Below are 25,843 nucleotides of genomic sequence, written 5' to 3'. Positions count from 1 at the left end.
AGATATAATCAAGTCACTGAAGAAACCTGGCAGCAACTTTTCACAACTAGCATTTTTTTTTCAAAAGGCATAGTTTTTGTGAACTTCGTGTACAATAATTAATGAACTTGAGGTTGACATCATGATTCAAAATAAGCATAATCAACTTCCCATGGCACTCTATAGCCAACCTCAAAGTGAGTGTTTTAGAAGACCATTGGATAGGAGGTTGCTGAACTCACATCATCACATCTCAGAAGGTGTCAACAAACACAATGGGTTGTAATGCATTACACTTATTAATTGATAATGTTTGCCCTGCACAGTACTCCATCTCTCAGATAACTTGTATATGTATCAACCTTTCTTTTCCTTTTTCACCCCAGTTTAAATCTTACAACAGCCTAGGTGTTGTAGTGCATCTGATGAAGGGAGCTGCAACTCACAAAAGCTTGTCTTTTAATAAAATGTCTTAGTCTGAAAAGGTGGCACAAGATTCCTTCTGATTTTTCTGCCACCAGACAAGTAATACCTCTCTCCTTCTGGGTGAAATCACTGATGGCTAAGAGATGCTGGGATGCCTGCATGAATCATCAATGTGCATCAGACTTGATTAAAATCACCCGATCGGGGATGATCGCATAAGCCCTTCCAGCTTTCGACGTATGAGACGGCCCACTGACCCAGTTAAAGGCTGCACTGGCCACCATCTGCCCGGTTTAAAACTTGGCCATTCCTGCCCGCGCAGGAATCTTTCACGGGCCAGGCCAGGCGAGCTTGAGCAACCTGAGGCCACGGACAGTTGTGTGTGTGGGGGGGGGCTCCCCTCGAAGAAAAAGGCTGGCTGGCAATATTGCTCCGACGGAAAGTTCAGGGGAGCGCTGCGCGCTCCTCGGCCGAGATCGGAGAGGCGCGGACGGGAAAGCGCAAGTGCCCGGCGAGACGGAGGAAGCGGCTGGCTTGGTCGTCGACCGAAGGACCAAGACAGCCGCGACCTCCTTTGCCCTGAATGAGTAAGGCCGTCAGCTCGCCACTCTCGTCATTTGACCGACGCCGCCGACGCCGCCAGCAGTTCCGGCGGTGGCGAGTCTTGCGAGCTGGCGCTCATGCGCATTGTCGGCGATGCTTTCGCGCTGTCCTCTCCTACTCCGCTGGCGCTCCTCCTCTCGCGGTGGCGCAGCGGCGGCTATTACACTAGAGTCGTGCGGGTGTTTTTTCCCCCCTTCTCCCGCCCTCCCTTATCAAAATTCCTGAGTCGGAGAAACTGCCTGCTGTGGGGGATCTTCTCTCTCTCTCTTTCTCTCTCGCCTTCACCCCGAGCCTGAGGGCGAAAGAGTGAGGCGGGTGCCCTGGGCGCCGCGCTTGCTCGTTCCCCGGCATCGTCTCCCTGCCTCCCTCCCCCGCTTCTCCGTTTTAATGTGCCAAACGAGATTGCGGAGGGCTCCAGGCTCCCCAGGCTGGCTCCCGTTGGACCCGGCGCTTCTCGCCGCAGGAGTCGCAGCCGTAGCGCGGTAGTGCCGGCTGCCGCCTCTGGAGGCGCGGCGACTGACGCTGGAGAGGTGGGGAGAGCATCTTCGGCCACGGACCGTCCGGGGAGTCCAGCGGAGGTGCCGCGAATTCCGGTAAGTCGTGAAAGGTTGGCATTTTTAATACGGACCCCGACAAATGACGAGACGGACCCCTTCTGCTTGGGGAGGCTTTCCTGCTGCAGGATCCCAGGATGGTCCATTAGATCTTGGTGGGGAGCGTGGCTTAGGCTGGCTCTAAGTAACGAGCGCTCTGTAGATGCTCAGGAGCATTTCTGGGAAGCTACAAGAGCCCCAGATTCGGCAACCGTAACTGGGACCCAGAACACTGAACTCCCTGTTCAGAAAAAGCTTTGGCAGTTGAAGGAAGGGAGGGTAGGGGCCAGAGGATGCCGACCTTTGCTTCTGGATTCCTGAATGGAAAGGGAACAAGTGGCCACCAGCAAGTTATCCTATGGTCTTGGAAGATTTAGTCCAAGAATTAATGCAATGTACCCAGAATTTGAAGAGTGAGCACTCAAATAGCTTGGCCCTGAAAGGGCTTTTTTTTGCATGTGAAGAATGAACTGCCATTGATCTGAAAGGGCAGCATTTTGCTAACAGTTTTGGGGCTTGCAGAAGACTCAGACTGAGAAGGGGTGGTGCAGTTTTGGGGTACAGAAATGGCTACCACTTACTCCCATGTGTGCAGAGGGGTCTTAGCCTTCTCCCCAAGAAAGTTCACTGCAAATCAATAAGTACTTCTTGAGCTGGTGCGTTTCTTAGATCTTAGGATTGTGGTATCAGTTAACTGATTGCAGCTTGACTTGGGGTGGGCGAAATGCAGTGGAATGGTGTTTCCGTTCAGTTTATGAAACTTGCTGGGTGGTCTAGGGAAAAATCCTAGAATAAATGTGTACAGACGAAGGGGGAATGACAAAATTGTTTCTGAGAGGCACTTTAGAACTGAATAATACCGCTTTGCGGAGAAAAGGGAGGGGGGGAGAAAGCTCAAAGGGAAAGAAAAAAATGAGAGAGTAGATGCAACTTGGCATAATGTCTAAATAAATTAGTGGAAAGTTGCCAGTCATGAATTTCAATAACAATTTGTGTTTAGGTGCCTTTACATTCTTTAATTAAAGACTTGTGCAGTCATAAAATTTAAAAAGTAATGTGTTTCCTTGGGGCTGGGGGAAACACCTAGTTTATAAACTATAACATAGGCTATAAGAGCTGGTTGTTTGATTGCACCTATTTGTGGTTGTAATCTCATATAATCCCCATGATTGCCAGTGGAAGTATTTCCAAATTAATGGTTTGTAAAAAGCAGTCCAAAGAACTAAGGTCTATTGTGACATTATTTGGGAGAAGATGATGGGATGAGATTGCTGCAGTAGGAAAGAAACCTCCATTGTGATTCTAGCAGAAGATGGAGAAAAGGTAGCATGTGGCAAGTGTAATGTACATGCAGTATGAGTAATTTACTCTAGCACAGAAAGAGCTGCAGGATTATTCAGTTCCAGGTATTGGATCACAGGTTGTGCAGCATCTAGTGGATTGTTGCCAAGTCTTTGTAAACAATGGCAAAGGGATTTTTTTTCCCTATTCCAGTCACAGCACATTTCAGTTAGATTTATTTCTAAGTTAACATTCTCTCAGCTATCAGTTAACTGATTGCAGCTTGACTTTGTATGTAGTGGTACCTTTGCTTGTCCTCAGATTTATGTGAACATTTTTCTGAAATCTGTCAGCACCACTTTAGGGCCGTTGTGACTAGTAAGATGCTGTATTTGTGCAGACTTATCTCATTTAATTTTGGAATGTGGGAACTCATGCATATCAATGGACTATGGAAGAATCCCAAGAAATAGCTTCTGGGAAGCAATGATAGACTGAAAACTGTTCCACAAGAGCAAAGCTAATGAGCAAAACAGAAATGGAAGCTGGTGAATGGATCAGCTCAGAATTCCCCTCTGGAATAATAAGATGACCAGGATCACCGCATAGGTACTCCATACAGTGGCGCCCCATGAGGAGACTGTAAGAGCCTTTAATGGTTTTTAAAACTATGGGAGCTGTAGGAAAGTCATCTCACCTAAACCACAGTTCCACACCTTCAAAAGATAATGGGTTTGCATACTTCTTTTCTTAACCCTTTAGGAAATTTCTTGTTAATGGCTTTATTGATGTCAAGCATCTTCAGAAGAGCAAGTTTCATTACTCTGTGTGAATTTCCTTCTATTCTTGATCAAAGAAGTTTCATGCAAGTTTAAGGACTTAAACTTACTTAAACAGTAAAAGGGCTACTCAGATGTTGGTTTTGGAGAGTTTTGAAAATTTTACACACACATACACAAAGATTTTGAAACTAATTGTAAGACACCTTACTGAAAGAAAGTATCTTTATTGTTGAATAAAAATGATAAAAGGGGACTAAAAAAGGTGACCAAAGGAAAATAGAAAGAACTAAATAGTATAATTAAAGGAGAAGAGATCCATTAATTCAAAACGAGCACATTTGAATGTAGAACAATTCAAAGGCATTTAAGAAAACAGCACTAATTATTTTTAAGACTTTGCTATTATAAAAATGGATTTTAAAAAAAGGAACAGATTTTACTGGATGAAATAGAAGGACTGATCTGAATGTGAATGTGAAAATGGATTTTAAAATATGCTTCAAGAGTGATATGCAAAATTACATTGAACTTACACATGAAACCAGCTGATGTTTTGATAACTTAAAGAGGATATATAAATAATAAACCAGAAGAGGAATTTGGGTAGCTTTATTATCTTAGAGTTACAAAAGAGATGTGCCAAACCTGTAAGGAATTTCTGACAGGAGACAAGCTATTGTGTTAAAAATAAAGGAATATAAATTTGATTTATTTGATTGGGGTTAAAATATATGTGTTATTCCTGGTAATTCTTAATGTACTTTTGCTGTTTAGGGCTGAATGATAGGGCTTTATAATTTATATATAAAGATGAGATATGGGAAGATCTTTTACTGAAATGTCAGAGAAGGTAATAAGTTACCTTAATAATAAGTAATGTTACTATATTTGTCTTGATAAAGTCATTTTTATATATCTTTTCTTTTTTCCGGGCCTCTTTTTTCTTTTCACTTTTTATATTTTCCTTAATATTTTTTCTTTTTTAACTTTGTATCTTTAAACCTTAAAAAAGTTATTATCAAACAGCGCATTCTAAGAAACCTTTCATTTGTTGGCAAACGCAAGATGATTTTTGACAATATTAAGTATATAATTATAATTTGTGGAATAAATTGATACTACTCAGTGTATGATAGAAGAGGTGAACTCTGTGTCTGCATTTCATTCTTGGTTTCACAGCACAGAAAATGAAGAGCAATTATAAGAGGGTGAGAAATATCAGCTGCTGTTAGCATCCAGCAGACCTTATCTGAACAGCAGGATCAAGCCTTATTGGTATTTGGATGGGGGACTTCAATGGAATAATGGAACATTAGTCTATGAAATCTAAAGAAAAAAAAGCCTTGAAAAAGGCAGTGACTAACCACTTTTATATGGTAGCCAAGAAAACTCCAGTAATTGCATACATTATCATGAAGTCAACAGGAATTCAGTTCAATTTTACTTTAGCATACAGCAGTATGTTTCAACCTCTGCAACTTCAAGATTTTGAGAGCCACACAAAATGACAAACGTGCAAGGATCCTGCTATAAAGTATACTCTGGATAGCTGCTACTCATTATTGGCAATGTTTAATTAGTAAACCACAACATCTGTTCTCTGGATCTTTTGAGAGGTACCTACAGGTCAAGCTAATATGGTACCTTCTGCTGTTTGAAAAACTACCTTATTTTGATAATAGGATTGTTTCTTCTAAACCAGGAGAAAGAATAAATAGGCAGCTAGATATCAATCATGATGTAGAATATTAATTTTTCTGAACTATGCTTGCAACTGTATCTTAGGTTTACTCAGAAACAATTTTTATAAATGTGCTTAATGATCCATCTTACATCATTAACTGTAAACAGTATATGACATCATAACTTGAAATAGATAATAGAAATGATTCCATGAGAATCTTACATTTACTTTATACTTGCAGCAGCCTGTGATGTAGGTTAGCCTGATGAACTTTGCTATTAAATGTAGAAATTAGGAGTCATAAGCTATAGAAAATGCCGCAATGAGCAAACTATATACTACCGTATATACATGTATAATTCTTGAACATGGTACAGTAAATTAGAATAAACTTTGGATCTTGGGTCTTAAAGTAAATTTTCACATGCATACTAGAAATTTTAAGATTTGTAGTTCCTATACAACTAGAAAGCATCATGTTAAAATGTTGAATGATAATACATCATCCATAATTAAATGTTGCATATACTTTCTTTGCATTGATTAGAAAAATTTCAAGCTCTTGCACATAAGGTACAATGCCCCCATAAACTGCAGCTGCAGTGCAGTCATTGAAATGCCACTCTCGGGCTGAAAACTTTATTTTCTTTGGCTCCCAAGCAGTATAAAACCTTTCCTTCTGCCATGCATAAGCTGCAGCTTTCTCTGCATAGATGCGGAGGTGTTTATTTATGGTGATCCCTCCATGAAACTTACTCCCACTGTTACTTGAAGAGAAAACTTCCAAGCTAGTCATGCAACAGAAAAGCTTTTCAGCTAAATACAACTAATGATCTACTTATCTATGTACACAGCCAGTGATTCATAAGTATCTGAACTGTAATGCTGGGAATATGAAAGGTCTTTAACCTTTTCTTTGGATCTGGCACTCAGAAATCTGGCAAGGAGTAAAGCAATTTATTATCATCATTTGTGCTAACTATTTGAGCTGATAAGAAAAAAGCTTGTTAACATGTATATATCAATTTGCAAAGTATTAAGAGTCTGCCTGTTAGGATTAGGATTCAGAGCAATTAAAATATTGAATAATTTGTGTTCTGTCTTTAGGCCAGAATATACCATGGTTGATGTATTTACAAATTGCAGGAAGGATAAAATCCGATCTCAAGAATGAAAGAAGGATATTTTTTTAAAATGCAGCATTTGAAATGCTCTTACTGTTATCTAAATATTAAAATGTTAACAATCTTTAATTAACACCATACAAATAGCACTGTATTGAAAAAAAATAAAATGGATTATGTAGTTTTACAATATAATAAAATATTACAATAAAATTTTGAGGCATAATTCTTTCATAAATCCTTTCTTGGCAAGTCTGCTGCAGGGCATGCATTATGAAGCTTTTCAGCAGATGGAATCAGAAAAGGTTATCCTTGACTCTTCAACCTGCAAAAGGAACATTTTAGGATATTTTTTATATATTTTGTAATCTATACACACATTGATTATATTTGTATATTTCACCAAGACTTAATATTATTTATTATATTATATTTAATTTTAATTTAATTTTATTTTCTCATTTTGGTTTCTTATGATTTATCAATTCTTGTTTGTAATTTATGATTAATGATTGTAACTATGATTATGACTTCTTACTTGCTGTTTATATGTACACTATGAACTTATGCACCAGAGACAAATTCCTTGTGTGTCCAGTCACACTTGGCCAGTAAAGAATTCGATTCTGTTCTGTTCTTTTCCATTCTGTTCCTGTTCCTATTATTGATGTTTTTGATCTGACCTGGATGCAGTTACTTTTTTCTTAAATTTTTAATCCATTGAACTCTTCAACATTGTATTAATTACTCTGATGAAGAGGCAGAGGGATTTATCTATTTGTACATGATGCAAAATTGGATGAGATACCTAAGGCTGAAGAAGAGAGACAATAATTTCAAAATTCTTTTGACAGATTAGAGAAGTGGATGAAATAACAGAATGAAATTAACATTTAGAAGCATGCCAATTGCTAAGAAATCAGATGGACACATGAAGAACAAAGATTATCCAGGAACTTGGAACAATACAGTAGATGTTCACAAACTAAATTCTGTATGAGTCAATTGTAAGATGCAATTGTATGATTGTAAAAAGGCAAATAGAAACACAAATTCGAAAAATTGGATAGTAATAGCAATAGCACTTAGACTTATATACCACTTTACAGTGATTTACCGCCCTCTCTAAGTGGTTTACAGAGACAGCATATTGCCCCCAACAATTTGGGTCCTCATTCTATCCACCTTGGAAGGCTGGAAGGCTGAGTCAACCTTGAGTCTGGTGATATTTGAACTGGCAAATTGCAGGCAGCTGGCAGGCAGCACAAGTAGCCTGCAATACTGCATTCTAACCACTGTGTGACCGTGGCTCATAGTATTCATAGATGTTTTCTTGTATACACTATATTGCCAAAAGTATTCGCTCACCTGCCTTTACTCGCATATGAACTTACTGTAAGTGACATCCCATTCCTAATCCATAGGGTTCAATATGACGTCAATCCACCTTTTGCAGCTATAACAGCTTCAACTCTTCTGGGAAGGCTGTCCACAAGGTTCAGGAGTGTGTTTATTGGAATTTTTGACCATTCTTCCAGAAGCGCATTTGTGAGATCACACACTGATGTTGTACGAGTTTACATGGCCTACCACTTTGTGGCTGAGTTGCTGTCGTTCCCAAACACGTCCACATTCTTATAATACAGCTGACAGTTGACTGTGGAATATTTAGGAGCAAGGTAATTTCACGACTGGATTTATTGCACAGGTGGCATCCTATCACAGTTCCACGCTGGAATTCACTGAGCTCCTGAGAGCGACACATTCTTTCACAAATGTTTGTAAAAACAGTCTGCATGCCTAGGTACTTGATTTTATACACCTGTAGCCATGGAAGTGATTGGAACACCTGATTCTGATTATTTGGATGGGTGAGCGAATACTTTTGGCAATATAGTGTATATTTGGGTTCTTATCTCCACCTGAGCATATTTTTCTGAACCATTTGGAACAGGTGGAACGAAGGGACTGGCAGATAAGACTTGTGAAGAGAGACTAAGGGAACTAGGTATTTTTAGCTTTTGAGAAATGATCACTAAGAAAGGATCAATAGCACTTTATAACTACCTGAAAAGGTGTCATTCAGAATACAGTCAAAGATCTGTTCTTTATTGGCTAGAGTGCAGAAATAGAATAATAGTGCTTTTTTTTTTTACAGGAAAACAGGATCTAATTAAATGTTATGAGAAGCTTCCAACAGGTAGACCAATTGGTCAGTGGAATTGGATTATGGTTGGCAGTGAGCAGCCTTCACTGAGGCTGAGCAATCACCTGTTGATAGTGCATTCATGTGAATTCCTCCATAGAGGAAAAAGTTGAACACAGCCAAAATGTGAACTTAGCTGTTGCTGATGTGAAAAACATGCTTAAATGTGTATGAACTTAGGAAATTGGTTCATTTAGCAAATCACAGATAACCAAACAAGTGGGTTTTTTTTTAATAAGAAAAGAGCATTTATACTGTATATTTGTTTGACAACAACAATTTACTCTTGCTATATATTAAATATAATTTGGATGAATAATTTTTTTTTGACTATTTCCATGTTACACTTACAAAATTGTTCTATTTTTTACAGAGCCAAAATGCTTTAAATAAAGATATCATAATATTAGTACAAGATTACAAATCACTTTGTAGAAATCAAATCAGAATCAGTTATATTGTTAAATATTTTTGCTGGTACTGATGTGTATGCCCCATAGATGTTGCATGGAATGTGAGTCATAGTAGTCATACTATCCTCTATAACTAAAGGTTTAAAAAAACATGAGTACTTGGAAGAATTATTTTAAAAAGTTAACAACTACGTAAATTGGTTTTTCTATTTTTTTGAATCTATTTTAATGAAAAATTAATGTTCCTGGATTATTCTTAATATATCTGAAACCCAGTGTTTGCTGAAGAACCTTTAATAACAGTGGATAAGAAAGGCAAGGCTCATTCATGCATCAATTTCCATTAAGTAACTTAAGTTTCACCTTATCCAATTAAAATAATTTTAATTTGGTGGATTGTACCATCAGCCACCTGCTTTTTAAGAAGGAAACATTTCATAAGCTAAAAAGAAATTGTTAAAAGAATCACAGGGTTATTTGTTGTGACAGGAGTCTTTCATTCATTAATCTTTATAGACCTTAAGGCAGCATTCCATTATTTTTCCCAGTCACAAATGAAAATGTTAAGTTGACCTGGATTCTTCAACCATAGAAAAAAATAGGGAAGAAAATCCTTTTCTGAATCCGTGTGGGTCATGCAACGCTCTATTTAGGCTACATAGCAGTTAAAAAAACCTCATATTGTATATTAATTTACTGACAGCAAAATAATTCCTTTAAAAAATTAGGACTATGATTGAAGATCAGTAGCAATAGTGCTTAGACTTATATACCACTTTACAATGTTTAGAGCAGTAGTGGGTTTCAAATCCCATTCCAATTGGTACGCTTGGAATGGGCTTGCCGGCGTCCATGTGGACGCCCGTCTTGGCGCATCCCCATGCCTCTGCGATGCTCCAGCTGCTCAGCGGAGCATCACACAGGCGCTGTATGCACTGCGCGCGGAAGCTCTAAAGACCTAAAAGGATGGTAAGGAGCGAGGATGGGCGGGTGGGCCCTCCGGAGCACCATACCGGAATGGTACCTGGTGCTCCAGGCTGGCTCCAGTATGGTTGTACCAGGGAGTACTGCCTGCAACCCACCATTGGTTTAGAACTCTCTAAACGGTTTATAGAGTCAGCACACTGCCCCCAATAATCTCAATCTCATTTTACTGACGTTAGAAGAATGGAAGGCTGAGTTAACCTTGAGCCTGGTGAGAGTTGAATTATCAAATTGCGGGCAGCTGGCAGTCAGCAGAAGTAGCTTACAGTACTGCATTCTAACCATTGCGCCACCGCAGCTCAGCAGCTGTATCGATAACTGGATAGCAAATATCTTTTTATAAATCCAGAGAGGTTTCCCTGAGAGTTCTTTTTTTTTTAGCAATATATTGATTAGGATTGTGCAAAGCCTTAAGAGAAGGGTCAGAAGCAAGATCCAGTTGCTTTGGCCACTGGGAGATTTCCATATGTGCTCTCATGTGCTGTGCAGCATTTACGTCAAAGGCTTTGTATAGTGCAACTTACATGGTTAGGCTGTTTTTTTCCAAAACAAAACACTGTTGCAAAGGTATGATTATGTTTGAGAATCAGCAGGTTATTGAGTATTATTCTAGCAAATATTTATTGTATTTGTACACGAAAGACATTACAATATTTCAGATGTACAGAAAATGCCCCGTCTACAATATGGAAAATTGATACCAACAACAATGGGCATAATTTAAGATAACTTTAAAAAGTCAATTGCAAAATCCATTCCTTTTCCCATATCCCATTCCTGTTCTAGGACTAATGCTGGTTTATTGTTCTGCTAACAATAATACCGTTATCAGATTCTCTGCTTAATTTGTAACTTGAACTTGATTTTAACTGCATAACTGAACATATTTATTTGTTCCAAAGTTTCACAGTATAAATTAAGCAGCTCCTCCTTTACATGTGTTGTCCATATTAATTTTTGCATAAATTGACACGTTTGCTGCTGAGGCGGTAATACTGTTAGAAATCTGTGTTGTGACTGCTGTTGGAATTCTGGTCACTATAATATGATGCCAGTATGTGATTAAAGTAGCTCAAAAACGTGCAAAAAATGGAAGCTGCTCATTCCAGAACTAGAACAATCCCTACAACAGAAAGAAGCAAGTTTTCTAAAGCCAGAGAGGCCAAAGATCAGAGGTGGCTTTCTAGTAATGTAGATTCCCCCGCCCCCTTTCTTGTGATGGGAAGTGTTGCACAGAAGATGAAATGGGAGCATTTTAAAGGAGTCAAATATCCCTGTTCCTACCTTTATTTTAAGTTTTTTTTAAGCTGAATATTATTTTATTTTGAGTATTCATCCAATTTAAATGGATGCTATTGCCGTGCTTTGGTCTTATGTTTTTAACATTCCATATGTATACTTCCATTACAGCAACTTGAAATGGGACCAGTTAATCTAGAAACCAAGTTTATTAAAATGAAGATGCAGAATTCCACTGAACTTTCTACTTATTTAAATGAGAAACCTACATATGGACAAACTAAAGCAGAGAGATTCATTTTCTCCCACTTGTTTTGGTTTTAGGAAGGAAAAGCTTGTCTTTTCAGTGAAAGAAGGAAAGGCTGCACCTGTCAATTGTTTGGGGAATGGCTATTAGGCTTGTTATCAGCGTGAGAATGTGCAACATTTTGTGGTTTTTACTATTATTGCAGCATTATAGCCATATGATTAACATACGGTTCAATACGGTTGAATATTATACCTGTATATAGGACACATATTTTATTTTTCTTTTCTGCCTGGAAAATATTTTAAAATTCATAATATAATTTATAGACTTTTATCAGCAAAATGTACTCATAAAAAATTATTTTACAAATCATAGACTTTACTTGTGTTCTAGTACCATAGCAACTGTATTCCAAATTTGGTGTTCAAATTTGGTCTTTTTATTCTTCTGAACCACCTGCCCATTAAATCAGGGAAGCCCGTTATGAGAACATAGTACAAATCTGTACAGCACAATCAATTAGCCAATGTGAAAATGGAAAAGTCAGTTCATTTACTTTCATATTAATACTTTTAAATTATAAATAATCTTATTATTTTTATTCTTTAAGAATAAATACTTGAATATTTTGCCACAAAAGATAAGAACTTGGATTATGATTTTTTTATGACACGTTAAAAAATACAAACTTTTAGTGCTGTGATTCTATTGCTGATACTTTGAAACTGTTTATAAAATGACAGTTATGTATAGCGTTCCTTCAGTTTTTCATCTATGTAGATAAGCTTTCAGATCACTGCAGCACCAGGCAATAATAGTGCAAAACATTTTACTTTCTAGAATAAAGATCCAAATATGATTTTAAAATACAATTGTTATTTGTAACAATAGAAATACAGATGGTTAGATATGTTTTGTTACAATAAGTTTAGCTTAAGTGCTTGCTGCCATTCATTGCAAGTATAAAATGCTTATCGTGCTTATCATAAAGGTAATGGAAATATGTCACTCTGCAGTCTAGCTGAAGCTGTGACTTATAGCTATGCTCTGGTGGATCACTTTTAGCAATGGAAATGGCAAACATAGGGAGTGATTCATTCCAGTTAATTCCAGTTAGACCAAATAATTAAAAACATCCACCGTTATACTACGATAACTCTAGTGCAGAGTTTCTCAACTTAACAACTTTAAGATGTGTAGACTGCAGCTACCAGAATTATCCAGCCAGCATCTTAAACAGAATAACAAAACAACAGAGTTGGAAGGAATCTTGGAGGTCTTCTAGTCCCAACCCCCTGCTCAAGCAGGAAGCCCCTGTACCATTTCAGACAAATGGTTTTTAACTCTCTTCTTAAAAACCTCCAGTGTTGAAGCACCCACAACTTCTGGAGGCAAGTCGTTCCACTGATTAATTGTTCTGTCAGAAAATTCTCCTTAGTTTTAGATTGGTTCTCTCCTTGATTAGTTTCTATCTATTGCTTCTTGTCCTGCCTTCAGGATCGTTGGAGAACAGGTTGACCCCCCCCTCTCCTGTTCTTTGTGACAGCCCCTTAGATATTGGAACAGTGCTATCATGCCACTCCTAGTTCTTCTTTTCATTAAACTAAACATATCCAATTCCTGCAACCATTCTTTGTATGTTTTAGTCTCCAGTCCCCTAAATATCTTTGTTGTTCTTCTCTGCACTCTTACTTGAGTCTCAACCATTTATGGTAAACCAAAATTGGATACAATATTCCAGGCATTTTACATTATGGTGAACGAAAACTGGATGCAATATTCAGGTTGCTGAGGCTTGTAAATACTGCTGTAGTGTAATATGTATATATATGACACTGACAGAACCTTTTTGAGAAATTAATAGCTTTAGGGACCAAAGCTTTCGGCTGAATTAGTTAGAACATCATGCTAAGTTGGTAGCACAGAAGGGGGGAGGGGATTGGCAATTCATCCAAGAAGCCAAAAGCAGCAGGAAGACCTTGAGGCAGAAGTCTAAAATCTGTTTCCAGTTGAGAATGATTAACTGAGGTGAAATTTTGAGAGATTTTGATGAGGGAAAAGTGATTGATCTAATTAAGAGGCTTTTGCATTTTAGGATTCTATCCATTATCTCTAAGAATTTTAGAAGCTATATTCTGACTCCAGTTGGAAACAACTCTTTATTTCCTTATATGAATAATCTGCTTTTAAACATCTTTCGAATCCCCCCCCCCGGAGAATGAATATTTATTGTGATATAATTGTTTCCGTCATAGAATACATATCCAGATAGATAGATAGATAGATAGATAGATAGATAGGCAGACAGACAGACAGACACACACACACATATTAAACAATGTCAAAATAGCAACCTCTATGATACTATAGTATGTTTCATTCACCTTTATTTCACTTCCAACAGAAGTATTTCACAATGGCATATATTGCCAACTTATGTTATACATGGATTCATGGCCCCATTCACAATCAATAGGTAGCACAGAACCAGGGGTGTGTTCTGTCAGTTGCTACTGCCAGTTCGCTCAGGGATACGCATGCGCAGAAGCAAAAGACAAGATGGTGGTGGCTACGGGGCACTGAGAGGACTGGTTTGGGGGCGTGGCAGGCCGAGTTACTATCTACTTGGCCGAACCAGTAGGAACCTACATCTGCACAGAGCAATGATAAAGTACAAAAGAACATTCTACAGTGTTCACCAATGGTGCCACAGAAAGAAATAGCAATGTAATATAACAATATGCTCAACAGGTAGAGAGTATCTTCATCTATAAAGTTGTTAGGTACGTTTTTGGATGCTGCAGAAATCGCTACTCGAGTATTCATTACTTATGCAATGGTTCATTTTAGTAAACTGTAGTACCATGTGGAGAAAATGGATCAACAATAAGCTCTTTCAGATATAGATGCACACATTTTGGACCAAAAAAATGGCAAATGTTAGGCTATGAATTCTATGTGAAGTCCATAAATTCACCAGCACTGCTGAAGTGAGATAAGAGCCAAAGTTTTTTTTTTAAACATACTACAAACAAAATCTGTCCAGGCTTCTAAAACAATTTGTGTGAAGTGCTATGAATCTTGTGTAATCATAGCATCTTTCTTTTATTCATTAAACTAGGCTGGCTATTCTAAGTTCCCTGCTGCTTTAGAAGTTGCATTAACTTTATGACTAAATCAGAAATGGGAGCCTGAAAAAGTCAGGTGCTCTAATGAATAGCAGAGAGATGCTACTTGTTAGATTGGGTAATGGATAGGCACACAGAGGCTTAATGATAACAACAGCTCTTTATTGAATACAACAAGTGAGAACAATCCAGCGAAGGTTGAGTCTGACAGCAGCCCTTTTATAGAGAGCTGTCAGATCCTTCGACCAATAGGATTAAACCTCTGTTCCCGCCAGAACAGAGGACCTTGGTGGAAACCACTGTAGATAGGGTGAATATCTAACACCCCTCCCCTCTTAGATGGAACAATCCTACTGGTAACGTAGTCACGCAGGTAGGTGGCTTTTGGGTCACTCTGCCTGACCTGTGCAGTTCAATAGGAGGGGTTTCCTTGGACAGGTCAGATGGACCTGTTTGCTCTGCAGCTTCATTTGGTGGAAGCAAATGCAGCAGTATCGGCTCTGCCTCAGGACCACTTCGCGTTCTTGGCCAGGAGACGGTGTAATGGCTCAGCAACGGTGACTTTCTCTTTGAGAAACACACTGTAGAAATTAAGGAGCCCGAGGAAGCAGTCAAATCGTAGCATGTATGATTCCCAGTGCTCGGTGACTAGGTCATACGGAGTCGGTGGGGCGTGCATAGCCATTTTGTGTACAGAGGGCGATTTAAGTTTGCCGCTCAAAAATGGCTGCTTGATGCTTCGGGCTGGATGTACTTGCTGGATTGCTACGCTCTTTTTGGTTCGTCTAGTTGCCTTCCAATCCCACCTTCGTCGCCAGTGTTAGATTGGGTAAGGGATAGGCACACACAGGCTTAACGGTAACAACAGCTCTTTATTGAATACAACAAGTGAGAACAATCCAGCGAAGGGAGCTGTCAGACCCTTCGACCAATAGGATTAAACCTCTGTTCCCGCCAGAACAGAGGATGTTGGTGGAAATCACTGTAAATAGGGTGAATAGCTAACACTACTGCTGGATGAGAACTGTAACACTTCCTTGAAAGCTTGTGCACAGCCCTACTAACTACTACATTTGGCACAAAACTACTTCTAGAATCAAATGCAAGCCATCCAACAAAACCTAAGGAATTAAAATGCACACATAGATTTATTACAATCAATAGAAATGCAAATTAAATTATGTCAAAAGACAGTTACAAAGCAGAGCAGGAACAATACATGAAATTAAAGAAGAAATAAGAGTACAAATGAAGGACTGGTTCCCAAATGAGACCCTAAGAAAGGCTGATTTCTAATAATGAAATAAGTTGCAGGAAACAATGTTGTTTTGTGCAGTTACTTTAACATAAGCAACAGAGGTGGTATTCGGCAGGTTCTGACCAGTTCTGGAGAAATGGTAGCAGAATTTTTGTGTAATCAGGAGAACTGATAAATACCATCTCTGACCCGCCTCCATCTATTCTCTGCGTCCTGTATCTCAGTTGATCAGGAGGAAATGGGGATTTTGCAGTAACCTTTCCCTGGAGTGGGGTAGGAATGGAGATTTTACAGAAACCTTATCCTGCCATGCCCACGAAGACACGCCCAGAGAACTAGTAGTAAAAAAAATTGAATCCCACCACTGATAAGCAAAGTTATGATTTCAAGAAGAATATCAGTATTAGGGAGTACTGTTAATAAAATTTACGATTGCAACAGTGTAGACCTTTTGGGGGGGGGGGAATGCACCTGAGCAAGCATTCCACACATGGAATGAATCAGGAATATTCTTCAGTTAATGATATATTAGGGTTACTTTTTATAGTTTTGATGATTCTTTGTCCTGTAGATGCTTATTATTATTTGAAATATCAGCATCAAAGCCAGACATTTTACTCATTTAGCTGGCTCCAGCCTGGTGTTGGATTTTAGGAAATGTTTTCAAGAAGAAGAAAAAAACTTTCAAAACTGATAATAATCCATAGGGCAACATTCTTCACTTCTCACTTTATGTTATTTAGAAGCTGTTTGACAGTTGGAGAGCTTCTGCACATCAGCTTAACATTTTTCAGAGATTGCATCACCCCTGACATCTGTGATTTAGTAAAATGAATGTGTTCGGAGTTTTTAACCAGCCATATATGTTATTTCTTTCTTACTTGCTTTTGTCCCATGTATATGACTAATCAGGAGGCGTTCCTGCCAAGATGAACGTCTAGCTCAAGGGAATAGTAATTTTTGTGCCACATTGTAAAACATAGCATTGCAGAGATGGATAGAATAACTTCAGATGATTGAGAGAAGCAGTGACTTAGTTTGATAGTAGTAATGCTATGCTTTGCAATCAGAAAAATCTGCAGTGGTCCACTCAAATGAAAAAAGGCTAAATGTATGAAAACACAAATGTGTCCTCTTCTGTAACTGAGTTATTGCTTTCTTTTAACTAATTCAGAATAACAGAATAGTCATCGAGGTCTTTAGTCCAACCACCTGCTCAGACAGAAAACTCTATACAATTTCAGACGAATGGTTATCCAATCTCTTCTTTAAAACTAACAGGGTTGAAGCACCACAACTTCTGGAGGCAAGTCGTTCATCCCTTAACACTGTCACTAAACCAAGTATAGAATATATATTTTATTTATTGCATGTTATCTGTAATCCATTGTTACTCAACCTTGACAACTTTAAAATCTGTGGACCCTCTTTGTTGACTACGACTATGCTGATACAATGCAGATTCCAATATCTCAGGGGCTGCCACAAAGAAGAGGGAATCAAGCTATTCTCCAAAGCACCTGACGGTAGGATAAGAAGCAATGGGTGGAAACTAATCAAGGAGAGAAGCAACTTAGAATTAAGAAGAAATTTCCTGACAGAACAATTAATCAATGGAACAACTTGCTGCCAGAAGTTGCAAATGCTCCAACACTGTAAGTTTTTAAGCAGATGTTGGATAGCCATTTGTCTGAAGTGGTGTAGGGTTTCCTGCCTGAGCAGGGGGTTGGACTGGAAGACCTTCAAGGTCCCTTCCAACTCTGTTATTCTATTCTATTCTATTCTATTCTAAATTACAACTATTTTATAAACACATGACAGCAAACTAGGATGTGTTGTTTGGGAAAAATTGTTACGGTATTGTTCAAAGTGATGTAAGGAAGTTTTTATAGCAGAGGAGGGTGATATTTTAGTGATCATAGACTCCATTTTGACATTTGAGGAGAAGGGTGGCCCACAGTAGATGGAAATAAGATGCAAAATAAGTAGATCTGCAGCACTTAAATAGCCAGAACTCCATTCTATATGATGATAGAGTTGAATTTATCTACATAGCTTTAATGAGCCAACTTCAGTGGGACTCCGAAATTAAGCAAACTCATCCCTGGTGAATACTTGACAATACCGTATATACTCGAGTATAGGTCGATCCGAATATAAGCCGAGGCACCTAATTTTACCACAAAAAACTGGAAAAGTTATTGACTCGAGTATAAGCCTAGGGTGGGAAATGCAGCAGCTACCGGTAAATTTCAAAAATAAAAATAGATACCAATAATGTTTTTGAATATTTATTTCAAAGAAAAACAGTAAACTAGCTCTGTAAGTGGAAAAGAGGGTCAATAAAAACAATATGGTATCAACAATAACTTTAAAAGTACAAAAACCTTAGCTCATTCAGCAACCAAGCTAAAACACAAGAGTTAAAATCCTTCAAAACTCATAGGCTCATAATATACATTCTACCAGTGTCCTGCCTGTGCCCATTGAATATACAACCTGCCCTGTGTCCAGTAATTACAGCCTGCCATTGCCCATTGAATAACATATACAGCCTGCCTGTGCCCATTAAATATACAGTAGCCATTGTAAAAATTTGCTCTGGATAACAAATTATTATCACACAATACCGGTGTATTCAATGAAATACTTCACTCACCTCATGATTAAGGTGACCAGATTTTCAGATTGGTAAAGAGGGACACCTTTGACCGGGGGGGGGAGGGAGCTGGCTGCGGCGGTTACTGCCAGCCCACGGCCTTGCTAGGGACGTCTGGTCACCTTAATTATACACATCCTCTCTCTCTCTATTCACTATGTCACGGCACACTAGTGTGCCACGGCACAGTGGTTGAAAAACACTGGTCTAAGAGACAACATGCACTGCAACAGAAGGAGTGTTCCCATAAAGCTAAGGTTTTCAGGACCTACAATTTTACCATCCAAAACAAGAGTGTCAGCATCGGTGTGCACAGAGTATAAGGACATCCCAGCAGCTCTCCCATTCATTCCCCAAAGGATTCCCAATGACCCCATAAACCATTTTTACCATGTTCACACTCTTCCCTACCTATAAATACACACAGTGCTACAGTAATGCTAAGGGTCAGCAACTGTCACAAGGGCTTATAGACAAAACAGCTGAAAGAAAGGGGATCCGAGGTCAAGTCTGACTACCCCCAAAATGATGAATCAGCAGATTATCTGTTTGGGTCCCCCTTTTTCCTTTCCTCCCCTTAACCCTAGTTAGCCCCCATTCCTTTTTTTGTGTGTGTGTCTGTGTGTGTGCAGAGCATACTTATGGGTGACCTCATGTTGATGAGTCAGCAGTGTCTGGACTCTGCACACAGAAGGCTGCAGCCAGCAGATACAAGGGGGTAATTCAGTCCACCTCATCCCTTTGTAAAACACCCCCCACCCCCAGCCGCTCTGTGAAACACCCCCCACCCCCAGCCGCTCCTCAGCCCCACCCGTTCCCAGACACCTGATGAGTCAGCACTACTTGCCCAGATGGGGACAGCGCACCCAATGCTTAGGTAGTCCGAGAAGAAGCGGGGAAGGGCCCCACTTCTTCTTCTTTCCACCCCACCTCCGCAGAAGGAAAACTCAAAGCATCACGGCGATCCCGGGAAAAAGAGGCGAGCCGGGGAGCGGCGGCATTTCTCTCTCTCTCCCTCTCCCTCTCTTTGCCGCGACTTGCCGCCGGCGGGCAACAAGGACGGCCACCCACGCCGCAGATCCACGTCCAGCAGGGAGGAGGAGGAGGGAAACCCACCCACCTGTCAGCCACGGGAGAAAGGAAGTCGGCGAGCGGAGGAAAAGACGGGGGAAAAGGAAGCTCGGCGGGTGAAATGCGGTCCCCGCCAGGATCTCACCTCACCCTCTTAGCCTCCCCACCCTTGACACACATGCACGCACACGCACCCTCCGCCTAGCCCGCCAGAACATTCCCGGGTGGGAACAGCCGGGGGTGGGGGGAAGAGAGAGAGAGAGAGACGCGATCGCGTTCCCGGCAGTCCAGAGCAGGAGGCGCTTTTTTCCAAAAATAAACACAGTGGATCATCTATCTCAGTGTTTCTCCACCTTGGAGACTTGAAAGTGTGTGGACTTCAACTCCCAGAATTCTGGGAGTTGAAGTCCACATATTTTCAAGTCTTCAAGGTGGAGAAACACTGATCTATCTAATTAATATAATTAGTTATAATTAGTTGGGAGGGAAAAGCGCTTGGTGCAAAGAAGGACTTTCTTTCAACCAGCGGAACCCCCTGGCGCAATCGGGCTGCGATTGGCGGCCGTCCTTGCTACAATCTGCGCCGAGCTCTGATGAGGGGGAAATTAGATTCCGGCTGATGCGGCAGGGGCTGCGCTGGTGGGGACGGGTGGAGGGGATGGGACTTGGAGTCCTACCATCTTGGCGAGTGGGGAGTCTCATCCCACCCCGCCCCGCCCGTCCCCGCCAGCGCAGCCAGGCTGCGATCGGCGGCCGTCCTTGCTACAATCCGCGCCGCCCGCCTCATCAATGGGGTAAAGTCCTTACGTCCAGCTCTCATGCGGGCGTAAGGAAAGTCCTCTCTTTCCCCCTCATCAGAACACAAGCCCGGGAAGTGAGTGGAAGTTCTCTGCGCGACTGAAACGGAAGCCACGGCAGGAGAGTGAGGCTGCTGCCGGCCATTTCACCTCGCGCAGAGAACTTCCACTGGGTCCCGAAATGGAGGAGAAAAAGGGGCGCCCCTTTTTCTCCTCCATTTGGGCAAATTTTTCACTGACTCGAGTATAAGCCGAGGCAGCTTTTTTCAGCCCAAAAAGTGGGCTGAAAAACTCGGCCTATACTCGAGTATATACGGTATATATATTTGGAAATACCAGGGTTATAACCTAGACCAGTAAATTGGGAAAAAAATATCTTGGGAGAAAGCAGCAACAAACCTTTGTAATGCCATTCCCCTCTCCCCAAAACCATGATGCTGTTTTATACAAAATCAAAAACTTCATAAATGAAGACTTTATTTTGTATATGTAAATGAATGTTGATGTTTTAAACTTGTTAGCAATACACTGTAATTGTGACATTAAATAGTGTAATTAAAATAAAATGAAAAAACAACAACAAATAATGTTGGGAATAAAGTTCTTTTTTCATTAAGCTATATCTCAAAGAAATTGCTCATGAGCAAAGCCTGCTGCAATATATATTTCCAGTGATTGCTAATTTTCTATTGTTTTATGTTAATTGGGTGCTGAAATATGGATGATAAATGGAACAGCAGTATCATCAGTACTATCACTTGTGATCACAAATTAGGTTATTAAATCCAAATCTACTCTGATAGGAAAGTTTCTACCTTGCAATATCTATTAATTTGCTTTAAGAGATGTTTTGTGATTCCCCTCCCCCAACCAATACACACAAAGTTCTAGTGCAGAATGTTTTATATTCTATTGTTTGCAAAAGACTGGTAGAACAGAAGAAAAGAACAAAGAACAAAAACCACTTCCTGGGGTTCTTATCTATTATATTCACTGACTCTGCTTGAATTGATTGATGTGAATGATGTAGAGACTGGAATGGGACCATTGACTGCTTCACTCTGGCCCACTACCCTAACCAACTCATGGTGGACTTTCTTTCTCTGCCACTGTTCCTACATCACTCCTCCAACATTGCCTAGCTGCAAGCGATTCACTGTGGGATAAATTAACCCGGCCAATTTGCCGCCCGGGACAATTAGCAGTGCATCCCAGCAGCCAATCCGTGCGCAGAGTGGTGGGCCTCTGTCTTCTCATTGGACACAGCATGCAGAGAAGGTGCTGGTTGGGGCAGGCAATGGCCTTGAGTACCAGGCTTTTTCAAAGCAGGAACAAAAGAAATGTGGATAAGAATTCTTAATACAGTACTATATCTACTACTTTCCATCTTAAAACCTTCTCCCCCACTTTTCTTAGCAAAGCAATGGAATAATGGAAGGGAGGGAGGACTGAAATAGATTCTGAATTAAAATTTCTGTAAATGAGAAGTAATGCATAAGTAACCATTTTAGGCATAATTTCGAAAGAAAACAAATTTATAGCATGAATATCTTTTTATCTTTCCTCTGTTCCAATTTCAAGCTTTCAGTAAATGACTTGCACTGAATTTTGTTTAATCACTAAAGGTAGGCTTGAACCAGAGCTCCCCAGTACTAACTCAACATCTTAACCACAATCTCACTATGACTCAAAAAAATAAGACCCAGCATTGGTTCAGTAGCCACAAGGCCCAATTTAAATTATTTTCGCCTAATGTAGCTTTGACCACTTTCTGCAGCCCTTTCTTTTATTGTTTGCCATTACTGCTTTTCTGTGTTAGATCAACTAGACAACATCTCTGGACTACTGGTGAAACTGAATGCAGGTGTAATACTGTTATTTTCTTCCATTACGAAAGTACATAATTATGCTGTGCTAATTTTGTTCAACATATTCTTTGAAAGTATTATGGTAAATATTATGTTTCAAAAAAAGTATTGTGTCTCCAGCGTCTTCACATTGCATAAAGATTGGGGAGGGGATTTAAACATTTATTATTTACATGTTTGAACTTTATTTAAGAAACATTAGACATAATGTAATTCCAAAAGAGTTCTATGTGGTCTTTTTTTCAACAGAAGAAAAAAAACATCATAGGGCAGAATAATGACATGCCTTTGCAAGTAAGATGACTAGAGTAATTATAGTTTACAGTCTTCTTGGAGTGATGGGTGACATTGCTGAAATAGTAGACTTCCATATAGTCTATTAACTTGCACACTTTTTTGTTTATTATATATTTGTAACCAATTATTTTGCTTTCAAAATAAGCAGAAGAACAATGAGTGGGCTCCATATTTAATGAAGATTGTTAATAGAATATGAAGATAACATTAAGGAAATAAAGAAAAAAGGAAAGTTGACTGTCAAGGTGCATATCAATAAGTTGAAACTACAGATAAAAGAAATTTGTAGTTCCATTTTTGGTACTGTCTCTGTTTCATCAGATAAAATTTGTTCCAGATCTGTTATTACTTCATTAACACCATTTAGACTTGTTCTATCACTAGAAGTAGGCATTGGTATTGACAATGTCAATATTGTAATTATTAATTTCTGACTCCATTCTTCAAATATTTCTGATGCTATAATGTTCTGGGTAATTTTGTAAGTCCCAGTATTGACATCATTAACAGGCTTGTATTTTTTCCTTCTGCTTAGAATATTTAATCCCCCCTAATGTGCAATTTCTAAAATCATCACTTATCCTTGTCATACCCTATAATAGACAGGATAGCCAAAATAAGTATGTTTCCCTTGAGAAGCTTTTTATTTTGTATAGTTAATTCCAAATAGCAAGTGTCAATATTGTAAATTTAACTGGTCCTTAATCCATTTATAAATTTCTTAGATCAATGTCTTGCTTAGCTTCTTGCTGTTTATTTCAAATTCCTTAACTTCCTGATCTTATCATTTTTATAGAACTTTTGTTCAGATCTGAACTTAAATTTACTCAATGAAGATTTTTCAAACTTGCCATTCCTATAAACCAGGGGTGTCCAAACTTGGGAACTTTAAGACTTGTGGACTTCAGCTCCCAGAATTCCCCAGCCAGCATGGGTTGAAGTCCACAAGTCTTAAAGTTAGAACACCCCTGCTATAAACCTTTAAGATTATAAATAGGAAATTTCTGAAAGTGATTAGAAAATGATGTTTATAGTTTTAGCATCCCTTAAATGGTTGCAACAAGATGGCTGATCCTGTCATCTTCCAACACTCAGACCTGTAGAAAACCCGTACCCTGCAGTCTTCTCACAAGTAGTAGCTATCCAGAGCACATGTAGGTGATCTCTGGTGTTCTTCTTATACAGAAAGTTTTCAGAGTACTGGTCTGTTCACTGGTTATTTGGCCTTTCTTGCAGTTGTCAGCTCATTTTGCAGACCCAATTTCAGTTCATAATACCTATCCTACAAGTCCTTAATCTCAAAATGATGAACCCTTCACTTCAAATTTAATACTTTTAAAACATAAATATGCCCCAAGTAATTGTACTAGTAAAACTGGAAACGCTTTGACTCTCACACATTTAAAAATATACTTAATGTTCATTTTTGGATGCTTGGACATTAAGTGAATTACATAAAAATATAAAAAACCAACTGGGAAAAGTTTCTGATTCCTGCTCTTGAGACTTGGTTCATCAAAGTAAGTGTAATAAAGGAAATTTCTATAGCATATTGGAAGTTTCTTCATTTAAAAAGAAAAAAATGGCCATATTTTTAATACTTCATTATAGTTTTTAACAAAAAGCCATGAAATACTGCTTTAATTTATATAAAAATAATTTATAAATTGGTTAATTTATAACCAAGCTCTGTACAGTGGCATGTTTCTTTTTAATACCTCAAGATGAAAACTACCAGTGCATGAATTGTGCTAATATTAATTATGAATCTCCCACTTCAAATTATGTGGGGGAATGTTGAGCCCCACTTTCCCAGCAGGAAATGTATCATAAATCTTTTCCAAGAAAATGAAGAACACTTCATTTTGGATATAGCATATTACATTCTTTTAATTTTTGTTTTAAGAGTGATAGAAAAATATTGCACTACTATTTCTTTTTCACCTCTCACCACCTCTATTACTCTCAATTCATATGCCGATTAGTGAGAACTTTCTTGCCTCTGACCAGGAGAGAAGAGCTTTTAATATGATAGATCACTTCAGAACAATTTATAGGGGCTGAGAGATCATTATTTGTATAACTGCAGTTTGCTTTCTCTAGAGGTCAGTTTGAGTTTATTCCAGGCTTATATGAAGACAGTTACGATTGATGGAGGTACCAGTTCTGAGCAATTAAACTCAGTAACAACATTGCATTTAAGTTTTAGTGGAACATTTTAACTTATGGCTTAATTTTCATTTGTGTGCTATATTAACCTATCCCCCCTTCCCTTCACAGCTGGCCGCTGAAACCTAAAACTTATTACCAAGGATATTTATGATCTTCTAGAAAATGTGCGTTATTACTTACATAACCTTTGCAAGTGACTGTTTGCACTCAAATATCTACAAACGGTATAAATTAATTCAGAAACCCTAACCAGTTTTATTCAAAAGCAGTGTGCAGTCTAGATATTGTCCTACTTGAAATGTAACTTCCATTCCCTTCTCGTCTCAAGTCATTTATGATCATAGTATTTGAAGAAAAAAATCCCACAAAACAATTCTTATTCCCTACTTTTGGAATTATGAGAATGACAGTTCTCCTGATTCTTCATGATACTGCAGATCAGCTGCATTTTTGGTTCCACTTCCCATCAGCCCTGCCCACTTCTCCAATCCCAGAAAGATTTACAGGGCAAAATGGACATCTTGTGTCATCAAAGTTTGCCTATCTGGTAAGAAGGAATGCAGACCAGACCTGACCACTGTTTTCCAAGGTGCCCTCCACTGGTATTTGAGAGCAATAAGGTTCTCATAAAACCTAAATTGCCTTTTTGATAATCAAAAGTAAATATTGAAAAAAAATGAGATGTTCTACTTCCTGACTATCTATAAGACATGTAACAAGAGGTTACAGTTCATCTGTTGGTGGTGCTCTGGGCTCCTTATCTTTATTTTCTAGGCTTCCAAGTGAAATTCAAATGCTGGTTTTATCTGTGAAATCCTATATGGTTTGTCACAGATCTATAGGCCACCTACTGGCTTTACCTGTGCAATTCATATGTTCCAGTGGTCCCAATATTTCAATTTGAGGAATATAGAAATATATCTGTATTTGGAACAGTCTTCTGTGGAAAATTGATTGGCCCTCAATTTGATAACCTATTTCAGAACTATTTCAGAAAGCATTTGGTGGTGGAGGTGATGCCATGCTTTT

The 25,843-nt window shown here is 39.0% G+C and overlaps 1 protein-coding gene across 1 annotated transcript in view; it reads left to right on the top strand.

The window, feature by feature from the left end:
- Positions 1 to 1,166: 1,166 nt before the first annotated feature.
- The window catches only part of PAG1 (phosphoprotein membrane anchor with glycosphingolipid microdomains 1), a 95,033-nt gene continuing 70,356 nt past the window's right edge, over positions 1,167 to 25,843 (top strand). The window contains exon 1 of the mRNA XM_032222266.1: positions 1,167 to 1,601. The gene's annotated coding sequence lies outside the window, so the exon portion shown is untranslated. The remainder of the gene's footprint in view (positions 1,602 to 25,843) is intronic.

Source organism: Thamnophis elegans, chromosome 8, assembly GCF_009769535.1.
Source record: "Thamnophis elegans isolate rThaEle1 chromosome 8, rThaEle1.pri, whole genome shotgun sequence".
NCBI lineage: Eukaryota > Metazoa > Chordata > Lepidosauria > Squamata > Colubridae > Thamnophis > Thamnophis elegans.
Note: the sequence above shows the minus strand (reverse complement) of the source record. Positions and strands in the feature narration are given on the sequence as shown.